General features: G+C 35.1%; 4 long non-coding RNA genes across 10 annotated transcripts; 2 read left to right on the top strand and 2 right to left on the bottom strand.

Moving 5' to 3' along the window:
• The first annotated feature begins 2,534 nt into the window (after positions 1-2,534).
• LOC117128357 lies at positions 2,535-7,383 on the top strand. Its single transcript, XR_004451662.1, has 2 exons — positions 2,535-2,628; positions 6,744-7,383. It is a non-coding gene; the product is annotated as an uncharacterized LOC117128357 (long non-coding RNA).
• LOC108869717 lies at positions 6,855-7,847 on the bottom strand. Of its 5 annotated transcripts, none has more exons than XR_004451628.1 (4): positions 7,813-7,847; positions 7,641-7,744; positions 7,489-7,567; positions 6,855-7,423 (listed from the first exon to the last, which is right to left on the bottom strand). It is a non-coding gene; the product is annotated as an uncharacterized LOC108869717 (long non-coding RNA). The 5 variants fall into 5 exon arrangements; XR_001956036.2 differs by having other exon boundaries at positions 7,641-7,733; XR_001956035.2 differs by having other exon boundaries at positions 7,664-7,733.
• Positions 7,848-11,846: 3,999 nt separating this feature from the next.
• On the bottom strand, positions 11,847-13,057 carry LOC108869718. Of its 3 annotated transcripts, none has more exons than XR_004451629.1 (4): positions 12,562-13,057; positions 12,442-12,475; positions 12,096-12,340; positions 11,847-11,995 (listed from the first exon to the last, which is right to left on the bottom strand). It is a non-coding gene; the product is annotated as an uncharacterized LOC108869718 (long non-coding RNA). The 3 variants fall into 3 exon arrangements; XR_001956041.2 differs by lacking the exon at positions 12,442-12,475 and having other exon boundaries at positions 12,096-12,170; positions 12,264-12,340; positions 12,562-13,029; XR_001956040.2 differs by lacking the exon at positions 12,442-12,475 and having other exon boundaries at positions 12,562-13,039.
• Positions 13,058-13,352: 295 nt separating this feature from the next.
• On the top strand, positions 13,353-15,458 carry LOC117128349. Its single transcript, XR_004451650.1, has 2 exons — positions 13,353-14,658; positions 14,883-15,458. It is a non-coding gene; the product is annotated as an uncharacterized LOC117128349 (long non-coding RNA).
• The last annotated feature ends 385 nt before the right edge of the window (positions 15,459-15,843 follow it).

Genomic DNA, 15,843 nt, shown 5'->3' with positions numbered 1-15,843 from the left:
TTCTTAATGTTTTTTCACCAAATCTTTACATCTCACATTTAAATTTCAATTTCAAGCATTTAAATCCCGAAAAATTGAGTTTTTTGTGAACCCGATTTTTTAGCCGATTAATGTGGAATCGCCGCGCTTGACCTCCGCCGAGCGTTGCAACGCTGCGTAATCGCTCTCCGCGTCCGCGTTTTCGAACATGGTGTATATCAATAAAATATAAAACCATAGTTTTATTCTATATAAAATAAAAAAATTAATAGTAATGAATATTGAGTTATAAATATACAAATATCAAAAATAATACTATAAATTATCTTTATGCATTGAAATTTTTTATTAAAGATATAGCACATATGAATACTATAAATTATCTTTATGCATTGAGATTTTTTATTAAAGATATAGCACATATTGAAACATATTGTGTCAATTAGTTATAAAGTATTAAAAATAATTAATATAATATTTTTTGTAAAAATTATTTATGTGTATTTTTACAGTTTTAATATAAAATCATTTCAAAATTATTATAAATAAATAAATATTTTATTTCAAATTTAAATCATATAATTTTTAGTCCTATTTTTTAAAAAAATTTACATATATATATATATATTTATTTATATATGGATATACGCTTCCAACACGTACCCGCTTCCTAATATTTTAAAAAATCTCGCTTCTGCGTTTCTTTGCGCTTCCGCTTTCACGTACCCGCTTCCGTTTCCATGTAACATAGGGCATTTGTTGTTCTAAAATGTCGGTCAGGTTTTTTGTTTAGTTTTATTACTTATCTGATGGTTTTTGGCTTTTTTATAAAGTGGTGAAATGTTTCCAGGAAAATGAAAAAATGATATTGATCGGGTGTAAAATTTAGCTATCATTTGGGTCGATAATTTATATGTTAGGTAACTATATTTTTGTTCTAATGTTGTCTGTGAATTTTTCTTTTTTTTTGGAATAAAGCATGAGAAAATTGTTTTATTTGTAAACGAAAACGGATGGGCTAATAGTTGTGCAATTTAAATCAGAACTTAAGAAAATGGGTTTTATGAAATACACAAATTATATGTTGTTGGGGGTTTCACATTATTGTCGTGAGTGTTGTTACGTAACATAAGAATTGTATGACTTACGCCAACATTGATCATATGTTGCTTTGTCTCCATTGAAGTTTGTCCAAGTATATATTTTCAAAACTATCTTTTTTGCATAACATGGTTGCGCCATAAAGTACATGGCATTGAAATAAAAACACCTTCCACAGCTGATTAGATATGAAAAAGCCTCAAGTCGGTGTTCCTTTTTGGAAATACTTTTGTATATTTTTGATATATTGACCTTGGGCGTTACCAGCGAAGAGAATTCTTATCACTAAATAGATGTATCATGTGATTGATGCAAGTGAATGGTGGTCGGTCATATGTTAATGTAATTTGGAAAACAATATAATTGACTTCTCTCTTTTTATTCTTATTAATTTTTCTATTCATTCTTCAATTTTATGTACTGAGTTTTATCATATTTATTTTAAATTAAACTGTTATTTTTCACTAATTTTTCCACTAAATTCATGTTATATTATAGAGTTTAATCTATTTTTTATTTTGTTAGCTATTCAAACTGATTTAGTTTAAAAAATTATGTTTTGATTATTTATTAATCATTAATTATGTTTAAAAAATTATGTTTTGATTATTTATTAATCGTTTATTTTATTAATAATTTTCTAAATTGGAAATTGGAAGCAAAAAAAATCTTTAAGTTCACTTTTTTTTTTTTTTTGTTAGTTTAAATTTAATGAAACACGATATCGTAAATGTCTTGTCTTGTCTTTAACAATGTTTTTATTTAATTTTTTTAACAAATATTGAAATCGTATTGTCTTTGGCTAATCCACTATATTTTAACTTCTAGAACTTTATTTTATTTAGTTTTAATCGGGGAAAGCTATAAACATATTTTACTAAATATCTTTATACTACTGAGTTTTAATTTATGTTTTAAACGTTATTTAGAACCAAAATCCATGACAAAATTCGCTAAACCTTAAAACACACCGGACACAATCTGTTTTTAAAAGTAACATATGCCTTTCGAAGTTAAGTTTTTAAGACTATGGTTTCTGAACTTAATTGGGTACAATACTAAACAATTCTGAAAATAATTGTTCATATTTATGTATTATTTTAAAGGGCAATTGTCAATAATAGCACTTTTTGAAGTTTATGTCTCAAAAATGGCACTAGAAGGAGAAAATCACAAAAATGACATTTAATAAAGGGTAAAATATCCCTAGTACCCTTGGTTTAAAATTAAATAAACAAACAAAAATAAATAAAAATAAATAAAATAAAAATTAAAAAAATAAAATTTTTTTTTTATAGTTTAAGATTATATGTTTTCAGATCCGAAATTTTTATAAATTTTTTTATAAATTTTTTTTTGAAATTTTTTTTTGAAATTTTTTTTTATTTTTTTTCAAACTTTTTTTTATAATTTAAAAATACTTTTTGAAACTGTTTTTAAAATTTATCTTTTATTTTAGTATTTATTTTTTATAAAATTTTAAACTATAATTCCAAAACCCTACCTCTTAACTCTAAACCCTAAGGTTTGGATTAATTAACCCAATAGGTATAGGGATTTTTGCAAAATTGACCTACAACTTAAAGTCAAACACAAAACTAACCTCCATTTTTTTTGAAAATTGGTTTTGCCCTATTCACCCCACAAGTTCATATAATTTACGAAAATGCCATCAATTTTTTTTTTCTTTTTTTTTTCGAAAATGACATTTTTACTCTCTCACCCTCATCATCTTCAAGTAATTACAAGATTGCCATTGTCATCAATACCACAACCACCATGAACAACCAATTTGAAGCTCTTAATGCTCCCAAAATCGATTTACCCTTCTTCTTTTTCCATTCTTGTGAACTAAACACAACATATCTCTCAATTTCTCTCCACAATGAGCTAAAAAAACCCAAGATTTTGATTCTAAATTTTTTATGGTTCATAGAGTCATAGAAGCTAACAATTATGGGTGGGTGACTTTCGTTTGTGATTCTGTGTGCTTGGAGAAGCCTTATGTATGCTAAGGAACTTATCTCACCAATTTAAGGTATGACATCGAGTTTTTTTCCAGATCTGTTCGTCAGACGACTTACTTGGGAAGTCGTCTGGCTGTAGACGACTTACCTTTCAGTCGTCTGGCTGTAGACGACTTACCTGGAAGTCGTCTGGTCAACGCAGAGGTTATTTTTACAATTGACTTTGAAATCTGTAACCTGAGACGACTGAAAGTTAAGTCGTCTACTATTGTTTGGATTCAAAAAAAATTCCAAAGAACCTAGACGACTTACATTTCAGTCGTCATAGGTTAGTTTTGCATTTGACTGGATAATTTCAGAAGTTTGACTTCCCCAGACGACTTACATTTCAGTTGTCTGGCGAAAATTAAAATAATAATATTTTTTTAAAAGTAGACGACTTAAAGTTAAGTCGTCATAGGTTAGTTTTGCAATTGAAAAAAAAAACTTCAAGATTTAATTATACACAGACGACTTATAATTCAGTCGTCCACCAGACGACTTAATTGTAAGTCGTCCAGGACTTTTTTCCGAGATTCTGGTCAAACCTCGTAAATCCTAGACGACTTACATTTCAGTCGTCTCGTGGACGACTGAATTATAAGTCGTCTGTATATAATTAAATCTTGAAGTTTTTTTTTTCAATTGCAAAACTAACCTACGACGACTTAACTTTAAGTCGTCTACTTTTAAAAAAATATTATTATTTTAATTTTCACTAGACGACTGAAATGTAAGTCGTCCAAAAAGTCAAACTTCTGAAATAATCCAGTCAAATGCAAAACTAACCTCTGACGACTGAAATGTAAGTCGTCTAGCTTTTTTGGAGTTTTTTTTTTAACCAAACAATAGTAGACGACTTAACTTTCAGTCGTCCGAAATAACAGATTTCAAAGTCAATTGCAAAAATAACCTCTGCGTTGACCAGACGACATATAGTTTAGTCGTCTAGACAACTTAGATTGAAGTCGTCCGCGTCTTCTCCACTAGTTTTTAAGTCTTCTACGTTAGTTTTTGAATAACTTGTATTTTTAAGAATGATAAGTAACTTCAAGATATGTAAAACTCATATTTACAAAATATGTTCTCTCCCTTAGTTTTACTAAATTTGACTAAGTTTTTCAATGCAAACTTATAAAAAATATGATATGCTTTGACTAGTTACTATTGTTTGTTTCCATCTCTTACCAACATTCTTGTTTATTATGATGAGAAAAAGGCCATTGGAGTTTATTATTGCATATGAGAGATCCAAAGATAAGAAAAAGGCTACTGAAGTCTATTATTTCATTGATTTGTAAATGTGTAAACACATTGTTAGCACATTTAATACATCTTGGAAAATATTATTACTGATTTTACAAAAAATTCACAACTAAAAGAGTATACATGCAATTCACAACTTGAGTAGATGAGTAGACAAGACCAGACAACTTGAGTAGATGAGTAGACAAGACCAGACAACTTTTAAGAAGTCCAGATGACTTCTAAGAAGTCCAGACGACTTCCAGGAAGTTCAGACGACTTTTAGGAAGTCCAGACGACTTCCAGACGACTTTACAGGAAGTCCAGACGACTTTACAGGAAGTCCAGACGACTTTACAGGAAGTCCAGACGACTTCCAGACGACTTTACAGGAAGTCCAGACGACTTTACAGGAAGTCCAGACGACTTCCAGACGACTTCCAGATGACTTTACAGGAAGTCCAGACGACTTTTAGGAAGTCCAGACGACTTCCAGACGACTTCCAGACGACTAACAAGTAAGTCGTCCCAAAAGTCTTCCAGATCTGAAAAACCTGCATATTAAATCCAGATCTGAAAAACCTGCATATTCAAAAACGTTCAAATGGCTTAAAAACAGAAAAAATGAATGGAAGATTAGATAAATCTACCTTTATAGAACACACAAAAATACATATCTAAAAATAATAGATCTACCTTTAAATTAGTGGAAGATGAGTACCATCTAATTAAAAACCTGCAAAAAAAAATAGATTAGTAACAAAGACATGAGACAAAATTGAAAAATTCATATAAAGTTTGGTGTTTTCAAGTCAAAGAGATTAAAGTGGGTTTGGAGAGTTTTAGTTTGGGAAAAAAGTAAGAACTTTATACAACAAGAAGTTACCAAATGAAGAAAAATCAGACATAAGAACTTACCAAAACGCTCAGAAAAATCCAGACGACTTCCTGGAAGTCCAGACGACTTCCTGGAAGTCTAGACGACTTCCTGGAAGTCCAGACGACTTCCTGGAAGTCCAGACGACTTCCTGGAAGTCCAGACGACTTCCAAGAAGTCCAGACGACTTCCAGACGACTTCCAGACGACTTCCAGACGACTTCCAGACGACTAACACGTAAGTCGTCCCAGAAGTCTTCCAGATCTGAAAAACCTGCACATCAAATCCAGATCTGAAAAACCTGCATATCCAAAAACGTTCAAATGACTTAAAAATAGAAAAAATGAGTGGAAGATTAGATAAATCTACATTTATAGAACACACAAAAATACATATCTAAAATTAATAGATCTACCTCTAAATTAGTGGAAGATGAGTACCACTTGATTAAAAACCTGTAAAAGAGATAGATTAGTAAGAAATACATGAGACAAAACTGAAAAATTCATATAAAGTTTGGTGTTTTCAAGTCAAAGAGATTAGAGAGAGGTTGGAGAGTTTTAGAATGATGAACATTACATTTTTGTTGCAGCCATTTGAGAGGAGGAGAGAGAATGTGTAAATTTTTCTTTATATAGGGAGGCAAAAAATCTAATTAGGTTAAATATTTTTGACTCAGACGACTTCCTGGACGACTTACATTTCAGTCGTCTGGTGAAGAAATTAAAACAGACGACTTACATGTAAGTCGTCCAGAAGAGTTTAATATTTTTAGCGGGAAATTAAATATTTTTAGTGGGAAACTAAAATAGAAGACTTTCCAGACGACTTACAAGTAAATCGTCTGGACGACTTACAAGTAAGTCGTCTGGACGACTGAAATATACGTCGTCCGGGTAAATTATTCAACAGACGACTGAAATATAAGTCGTCCACACCCTAAACATAACCCCTAAACTTAATTATCTAATTAAACACTTCATAAAACCAAATCAAACTTGAAAAGTGTTTACTATACACAGAAATAAACACATATAAGTGAAAACTAATTTCTGAAAAAAACATTTTAGTTTTCCAAAATCTAACCCTAACAATCCATACAATACTACAACATATGTTTGCCAAACTCCTAAACCAAAGTATTTCATGATTCACTACTTCCACTCATCTATCTTCAAAACAAATCAATTTTATCATATCTTAATTTATATCACTTAAAACTGTTTATAATTACTTGATTTTTATTTTTCACGCATCAAAATATTTTTTACAAGATTTATAAATTATTTTTAAAATAAGCTGGTACCAGACGACTGAAACTTCAGTCGTCTAGACGACTTCCAACAATTCAGACGACTCAGACGATTTACTGGGGCTATATTCGTAAAAATGGCTTCTGTTTTTTTGTTTGGTCACAAGGGGCTGAGCTGTAATTTCACTAGGCTTTTAGGTTAGTTTTGCATTTGATTCAAGTTTGGGTATAGGTTTGGGATTAAAATCAAGTTGTGGGTTAGTTTTGGCAAAAACCCCATAGGTATAAGTGTATATTTATTTCTTTAATGAAACCTATTTTTGTAACTTTGAACCTTGAATGCTATTTTGGAAACAAAAAATTGGTTTGATGCTATTCTAGTCTTTTTCTCTATTTTAAATCATTATCTATATAACAAAATTATTGTATTTTTACATTTTACTCTCCAATAATGTTTGCCGGTTTGACGGCCGGCCGTTCTCCTCAGAAGCGTGGCTTCTCCGTTTTTGGAGGCATGCAATGTCATGAAAGAGGGAGAGCTTATGGAGGTTGAAATGATCCTTCTAAGATGATCACCCAACGTGCCCCAACCCCCAACTGCAACTCTCAACTCACATGTAAACCATCCCATACTCCTAGCTGACAAAAACTTTTTAATAGAGAGTTAGTGTGACATAGTCTAATCTGTGTTGACAGGACGGGAACAACAACCCAGAAGATGATATGCATGGATTTACATGTGTGTCATGCATGTGCTCTGACGGTGAGAAGCTATCTACAGCTCACACTAACACCAGCTGTGGTGCAGGCCCAGTATTTGCCTCCACTGAATGATATCACGACATCTACAGAAGATACTGTGGCGAGAGCTCAGTTACAGAACCACATGTTGCAGTGCCGGAGGGCGTACTCAAGAAACCACGCAAGGCTTAGCTGCTCAATTAATCCATATGAAGTGTTTCCTGCATTTTATGAAGTCTGAACTGCAGTGTCTTTTTTATAACATCATTTGGTTACGCAAACTTACTTGTATGTCTTTAACGCTTCAATCGCTATAGCACATGAAAATGGATGAGCAGAATAAGTAAATCCATGCGAGAAATCACCTGAAATACCAAAAATGGTTTTTAAGATCAGAACAGTTGAGTCTTACCACGTTAGGCAAAACTAAAAACGTACCTAGCTTGTTGCTTTGAGAATACATGACATCTGCTACTTTTTGACTCATAAGAATGGCTCCATAGGCATATGTGCTGAAGACGGTGCCTGCATCTATTAAAACACTAACCAATCGTACGGGAAATTTGTCAACCGAGATAAAAGGCTACTAATCAGTTTATAAAAATCTCACCTTAGCTAAGGACAGAAGATCTGGCTTGATGGTGTTATTGAATCAAAGAAACACAAATCTCAAATCACTCTTTATTAATCTCTTAATCCTTTAGGAAACTCACTCAAAACCTAAAGCTCTCAACTCATAAGATATGCAAACACCCTTGCATCTCTTTATATATATCTCACTATTTCCTAAACTCATTAGGAATCACAAACAGATATTTTCCTATTCTATAACTCAATAGAACTAGGTAACTTGTATCTTAAGCTAACTCAAGCTTATCTCAACATTCTCCCCCTTAAGCTTGATCTCTTCATTCTTCACATCTTGAACTCCAATGAGATTTCTCATTTCTTTGAACTTGATTCTTCCAAGTGCTTTAGTTAGTATGTCAGCCTTTTGTATCACCCCAGCGACATGTTCCACGCTTACTAGGCCCTTTTCAACGCACTCTCTGATGAAGTGGAACCTTGTGTGAATGTGTTTACTGCGGCCATGGAACACTGGATTTTTAGACAGTGCGATTGCAGATTTGTTATCAATTCGTATCACAACTTTCTTGCTTGGGTCTCCGAATATCTCACCAATAAGGTCTTGCAACCATATTGCTTGCTTAGCTGTTTCTGTTGCTGCCATAAACTCCGCTTCGCAAGACGATAGAGCAACTATCTCCTGCTTCTGTGAACACCATGTGATTGGGTTGCCACCAAAGTAAAATATATGCCCGGTTGTACTCTTACCATCGTCGGGATCGACATTGTAGCTACTATCACTATAATCAATTAAGCCTTCTTGCGGTTTTGCCTCGAAGATCAATCCGTATGATAGAGTACCTTGCACGTACCTCAGAACTTGTTTCAATGCGGCTTGATGGGACTCCTTTGGACTGTGCATATACCGACTTAGAATGCCAATACTACACGCAAGATCCGGTCTCGTGTGTATCAAGTAACGTAAGCAACCAATGTTCCTTCGGTATTCTGTCTCGTCCACGCCATTCTCCTTCTCGGCTTTGCTTAGTTTCAAACCTGCATCCATAGGTATATGCGTAGAGTTGCATCCTTTCATTCCGGCTTCCTCAAGTATCTTCTTGGCATATTTCTCTTGGCTCAACACAATGCTTCCCTTTCTTTGTATGACTTCTATCCCAAGGTAATAGCTTAACATTCCAAGATCTGTCATATCAAACTTTGCTGCCATATCTCTCTTGAAATTTACTATCATGTTCAAGCTAGACCCTGTAATAAGTAGATCATCGACATAAACTGCAACCACCAGTAGATGTCCTTGCTCCCGTTTCTGATACAGAGAAGGTTCTTTAAGGCAGCGATGGAACTTCAGCTCGTGCAGCACTGCATTGAGCTTCTCATTCCACGCCCTCGGGGCCTGTCGCAGTCCGTAAAGTGCCTTCTTTAGCTTATAGACCTTGCTCTCCTTCCCTTTGATAACAAACCCCTCCGGCTGCGATACATAAACCTCTTCTTTTAGATCACCGTGAAGGAAGGCTGTCTTAACATCTAAGTGGTGCAGCTCCCAACCGCGTGAAGCAGCTATTCCAATGATGAGACGAACCGTCTCTATTCTTGCCACAGGCGCAAAAACTTCTTCAAAATCTATCCCATGTTTTTGAATGTATCCTTTGGCAACAAGGCGTGCCTTGTACTTGCTGATACTCCCATCAGAGTTCCTCTTAACTTTAAATATCCACTTCAATCCTATTGCTTTGCAATGTGATGGGAGATCAACGAGACTCCAAGTATCGTTCTTCACAATGGATTTTATTTCATCTTCGCATGCGTCTCTCCACACTTTTAATTCCTTTGCCTCTTCGTAGTTCCATGGCTCCTCATTGACAAGCATCAAAAGATGTTCACATTCTATCTCACACAACGTCTCGTACATCTCGTCTTCTTCACATAGCAGTTCGTAGTCATCAAGATACGCAGGTTTGATGATCGTACGAGATGAGCGTCTAAGAGCCACGGGTGCTTCCTCTTGTCTACCATCGGTATCCAGTCCTTCTTCTTCGTTGTTTACCTCTTCCACCACTCGTGGAGTATCTTCTTCTCCAACTTCTCTAAAACCAAAGTTGATCATGCTCAAGTTATCATTGGTTTCTTTCTCGTTTTGAAGCCACTTCCACTTCTGATCCTCTTCAAATACTACATCCCTGCTAGTCACTATTCTCTGTGTTGATGGATCAAGCAATCGATACGCTTTTGTTCCCGGTTCGGTTCCAAGATGAACCAAAGGTCTTGATCTGTCGTCTAGTTTCTTTAGATGTGGTGTGTCAACCTTCGTATATCCAACACACCCGAAGACTCTTATGTGACCAACATTCGGTTTCTTCCCTTTAAAACTCTCATACGGAGTCTGCAACAGCAGGGTTCTCGTTGCCAGCCTGTTAATGAGGTAGGTTGCGTGTCTGACTGCTTCTCCCCACAAGTAGTTCGGAACGTCCATATGTTTTAGGATACTTCTGGTCATCTCTAGTAATGTTCTGTTTCTTCTTTCAACAACTCCGTTTTGCTGTGGGGCGTATGGAGCTGTTAGGTGTCGCTTAATTCCTGAGCTATCACAAAACTCTCTAAACTCTAGCGAAGTAAATTCTCCTCCTCTGTCGGTTCTAAACGTTTTGATCGTCGTCCCTGTCTCAGCTTCAACTGTAGCTTTAAAAACTTTGAACTTAGTGAAAGCTTCGCTCTTCTCCTTCATGAGAATGGTCCACATATATCTAGAATGGTCGTCGATTAGGACAAAGACATATCTGTTTCGTCCAGCGGTAGGTGGTGATATCGGACCACAAAGATCTCCATGTACTAATTCCAAGACTTGTGTTGCACGGTACGAGCTTGTTTGAGGGAAGGAAGTTCGTATTTGTTTCCCTCGCAGACAAGCTTCGCATGTCTCCTTCTCCACTGTAAAACGAGGCATACCAGTTACTAGCTCCTTGTCTATCATTACTTTAAGATTGATTAAACCAACATGACCCAAACGTGAATGCCACTTTGATGATTCTTTGTGATGAACCAGCTGTAAGCACCTCCTGTTCTCTATCTCCATCTCTACTTTGTATAGACGATTTGGTGCACGTTTTGCCCTTACAATAAGTTTGCTGTCACGATCGTATAGGAATAGCAAGTCTCCCTTCATTTTTACTTCACAGCCGGATTCGGTAGCCTGTCCAAGGCTTAGTATGTTGCTTCGTAGTTTGGGAATATAGTATACATCAGAAATCGTCTTTCTTTCACCGTTCTTCGTGACCAAGTTGATTGAGCCTTTGCCTGTTATATCTATCCGAGAATCATCACCAAACCTCACCTTCCCAGTTATGCTCCGATCAATCCTCGAAAAATACTCGAGATTTCCAGTCATGTGGTTACTGGCTCCATTATCTAAGTACCACAAGTTCTCACTAGCTGTAGTTGCATCGAGTTTGTTTGGTATGACCTTCCGCTCATTGAGATACACTATCTCATTGACCATCAATTCATCAGCTTCTCGTGTAGTATCCGCTTCACTTTCTTGTGTTTCTTGCAGCTTAAGTAAGAGATCAGGACAGTTCTGGACGAAGTGTCCTATCTTATCACATCGATAACATACCACCCTTGATGCATCTCGTTCTTGGCGGTAGTATCCTCCATTCCTTTGATTTCCGTATCGTCCACGGCCTCTTCCTCGATAGCCGTAACGACCACCTCTGCCTCTACCTCTCGTGTAGTCATATTTTTCTTGGTAAGGTTGCTGCTGTGAGTCGTTATTAGCATACATTAGTTTGCTTTGCCCCTGATCTTCTTGTTTTTCTTCTTCTTCTTCATCATTGATTCTCTCTTCATATGCTTTTAGCCGTCCTATGATATCCTCAAAGCTTGTCTTGTTGAGATCAAGAACTTGTTCTAAGGCAGCAATGATATGTATGTATTTCTTTCTTGGTAGGCTATGAAGAAATTTCTTAACCACCTTTGGTTCCTCAATGACCTCTCCTAGTGCTGCCGATTTTGTTGATAATTCTGAAATTTTCCCAACAAAACTATCAAGTATTTTTGTCACTTAAAGGCCAAACAAAATACAAATGGTTAGTCATGTATTTTTGTTCTCCATCGATTTTGGGGTCATGGTAATGAACATGGTTCAGTTAGATAAGCACATACTTCAACAGCAATGAGCAGGATATCATACTGCAAACAACCGCTTAGACCTGCAGTACAGAAAGAGCCCAATATACTTGGTTCTTAGTAACACAAAATAGCATAACCATTGCCAAATGTACTTAGTACCAATGAAGTTTTAGAAATGACCTTTTCAAATTACGTAGCAGGTGGAGGTAACACACGAACAGCAACCATGACTGGTTCAACTATAAAAGCACCAATCTAGAAAGAAGATATTTGTGTTATATTGAGATGCCAACATCATCCTAACACATAAAGATGGCAATTTCCATAAGTAATCAATCGAATGATTACTGTTTCTGGTCCCTCTTTAATGATAAGATCCTTTGCATTCTTGACTAATCTGGTTGAGAACTCCACTTCCGTTTCACCTGGACAAACAATTCTGAGGTTAGAATCAAAGATTACTTTTAGTGGTACAGTGGAAGTTTTTGCTAGAAGATGAAAACGCCAGTAGTGAAGGAGCACAAACGGTGCAGGTAAATCAAAAGTGCAGTGCTGGAAGGCTGAAAAAATGGATTACATTTGTTACCAAAAAAAGAAAAGGAGAATCTTTGGCACTTTTTTAGTGAGGAAGTGTATTTTTTCTTACCCTGAAAAACTTGCTGATATCAGAGTGGAGCCATGGTACCTGAAGATCATAGCATCGCACTTATAAGCACATTCATATCTATAAACACAGTCAAGCACACAAAACGACAAGCAAATATTATTTTCTCACGATTTCTTTCTGGATATAAATTTCTTATAATTTCATGCAATCAAAGTTTGTAAGGAAACCATCAAAAAAATAAGATGAAGCACTGCAATATGGAGAGGGCTTCATGACTTATTTATAGTATGAAGAATTAGGGGTAATGAAATCGATGTTGAAGACGGATCATTGAAGCCGGCGTAGTGGGTTTAGAGGCCGGAAGAAGTTAAAGTACTCGCTTTAAGGCGTGAATCAATTAAAAGAAGTAACGTTTGACAGAGGAACACCCATGGGAGCAAGGGAAATCGAGAAGACGAAGACTCGGAGAATAGAAGTGGGCCCATAATAGATTGCTTATTAAGTGTCGTACCAAAACTTGGCCCGATCAACACAACACAGCAAAACCAACATTGGAAGCTTTATTTAGGAGTGCCACGTGTCATTAATTGCCCACCTTCTCCTGTTGACGTGGCGGTCCGTGGAGAGAGCATAAGTCTACTTTAGATATATAAGATATTTGGAAGGGTAGAAATGATAAGCTGTTCACATGTATAAAGACCCACTAAAACTTGTCAGGTATGCAGAGAATGAGTGTCAAGCTTAGTACAATGCAAATGATACAATACCCCCCCCCCCTAACAGGTACACACATGCACTCGAAGAACCACAACTCTTAAGCTTGGATAATATTTGTATAGTGGATAGTTCATAGACCTCTACATCACAATTCAGTGGAAAAGTAGTGGCGCTAAGGTGGGCAATGGAGAACATGCTTCAACATTCGACCTGTTAGAGTTTTGGGATAGATTGTAGGGACCTGATTGCAATGATTAAAGATCCACAGTCTTGGTCAAACTTCTCAACACAGATGGAGGTTATTCTTTTTTTTTTTGAACAACAGACGGAGGTTATTCAACCACTTCAAATATGCTTTGTGGACTTCAAAATCTCCTACATTCCAAGAGCGCAACATGATATTGCTGATTCTTTAGCTAGGGCTGCTCGATCATTTCACAGAAACCTTTGTTTTATTGGTTGTTCTATTCCATTTTGGTTACTCAGACCAGATCCGGCTCTACACGTGTGCTAGAGGTGAAAAAGCACATGGTCTCATATTTTTTTTCTTGAATTTCCTTAAGCTTTAGAGCCCTAATTTTCTTTTGAAAATGTTAGTAACCAACATATATACATACATTTCTTTAAGCTCTAAGGCCCTAAATTTCTTTTAAAAAATGTTATTATCATCATATGTATGCACATAGCTAGGATAGAAAGATAAATCTGTATATGTTTTTACCGTCTTTGTAAAACCCATTTATTTTTACAGGTCACTTCTCTAACAAGATTTAATTGGTTTTTTATTATTTTAAACAAAAAAAATTAACAGCATAGAGTCTTTGCAAACTTTGAGCCGGACCTGATTCGGACCACTTCAAATTGGAATAATAGAATACTCATTTGTTGCCAAAAAAAAGAAAACTAAATACTTTTTTAAAAATGATATTTTTTTACCAAATAAATTTATGAAAAGAGCAAACAACATACTATCGTCGTTTTATTTTGTTGGTCGTTCCACAAGTTCTAGAAAGCTCCCGGAACGTAATGCATTAATAATTTAATATGCTTTTAGTAGTCTGGAGAACGATCTATGCTTCAATATTATTTGCAGGCACTATCACCAGAGCGTCCACAATTTTTTTGTCTTCTTGTGTTTCTTTTCATAAATAAATTTCCTTCATTTTCAAATTTAACTCATCAACCATATGCTTTTTATAAACTCACGGAAAATTATATCAAGCAATTATCAATATTATTTCTTTTTTTGATCAACTGAGCTTTTTTTTTTTTTTTTTGTCAATTTGGTCAACTGAGTTTTCCATTTATTAAGTCCATTGAGCTGAAATACATTTGGTACCAGAAATACAAGAGTATAAAGATCCAGTAAAATTAAAAAATTACAAGCCCAATAGTGGAAACATCTGGATGTTAAACTACGTGTTAGAGCATCTCTAATCCATTGCTATTTTCACCTTTATAATAGCATTTAGAGGTGAAATTGCTCCAACCCACTTCTATTTATAGAGAAAGAAATAGCATTCCTCTATTTTTTTACTCTATATTTTAGAGATTGCTATTTTAAGGAAATACATTGGAGCATATATCACCTCTATTATAGAATTTCTCTATTTTAGAGGTGAAAATAGCAAAATACATTGAAGATGGTCTTAGTGAACTATCCATCTGAATCCGCATCACTTGGACACATGTCTTCCATGCGTTAGAACAACATTCTCGGCCGCACCGTAGAATCTCTCGACCGTCCAACCTTCCCAACGACGCCTATCTCTCCGCTGCAAGATCTCCGACACCAAAAGGCCTTCCACTTAAGCCGTGAATACTTGAAGAAAGGAACTTTGAATCACCGAAATTATACCAGAGGAAGCTCAATCCGAGATGAGATAAGATCCTTTGTTGGACCGCCTTTAGAACGCCAGCTCTTCTGAATCCTCTCCATTCTCGATTCGAAGCATCCATCAAAATTCATCTTTCTTCCATCAGAGAAGCTCCGCTTGATGTCAGATTAAAGTGCGAAGACTCATTCTCCTAGATAAGAGATCAGAGATCAGAGTGAATGATGAATAAAACAACTTTACCCAGAATTCTACGGGATATACATTAAGAACGAAGTGGAAAGCTAAGCAAACTTTATTAAACGATCCAAAAAGACAGAGAAAGATAGAAAAGAAAATGAAGCAAAGTTCTGTTATGGATCAAAGGACACAATAAAATCGCCATCTTGAAAAGAAACATCGCCTAAGAGCATCTCCAAAAAGGAACTCTATTTTGAAGTTTTTAAAACTTTATATTTGAAGTTTAAAGGTGTTCTTCTCCAAAATAAAAACTTCAAACTTAACTTCAAAACTATTTGCATTTTATAATATGGTCCTTATATTTGTCATAATTAATTTGAATTCATAAAAGTTTTGTAAATAACATATTACAACAATATTAATTAATAAAATATTACATTAAAATATAAAATTTTAAACATTATAACTTAATTAATATTAAACTTCAAGCAAAATACCATATTATTCCATAAAATGATTTTCGTAATGCATATATGATCTACTAGTGCATTTTGAAGTAAAAATAGCTCTCCTCATTTTTAATTTGTAG

The sequence above is a fragment of the Brassica rapa genome, chromosome A09 (assembly GCF_000309985.2).
Source record: "Brassica rapa cultivar Chiifu-401-42 chromosome A09, CAAS_Brap_v3.01, whole genome shotgun sequence".
NCBI lineage: Eukaryota > Viridiplantae > Streptophyta > Magnoliopsida > Brassicales > Brassicaceae > Brassica > Brassica rapa.
The sequence above is the reverse complement of the archived record's forward strand: the minus strand, read 5'-3'. Positions and strand labels throughout refer to the sequence as shown.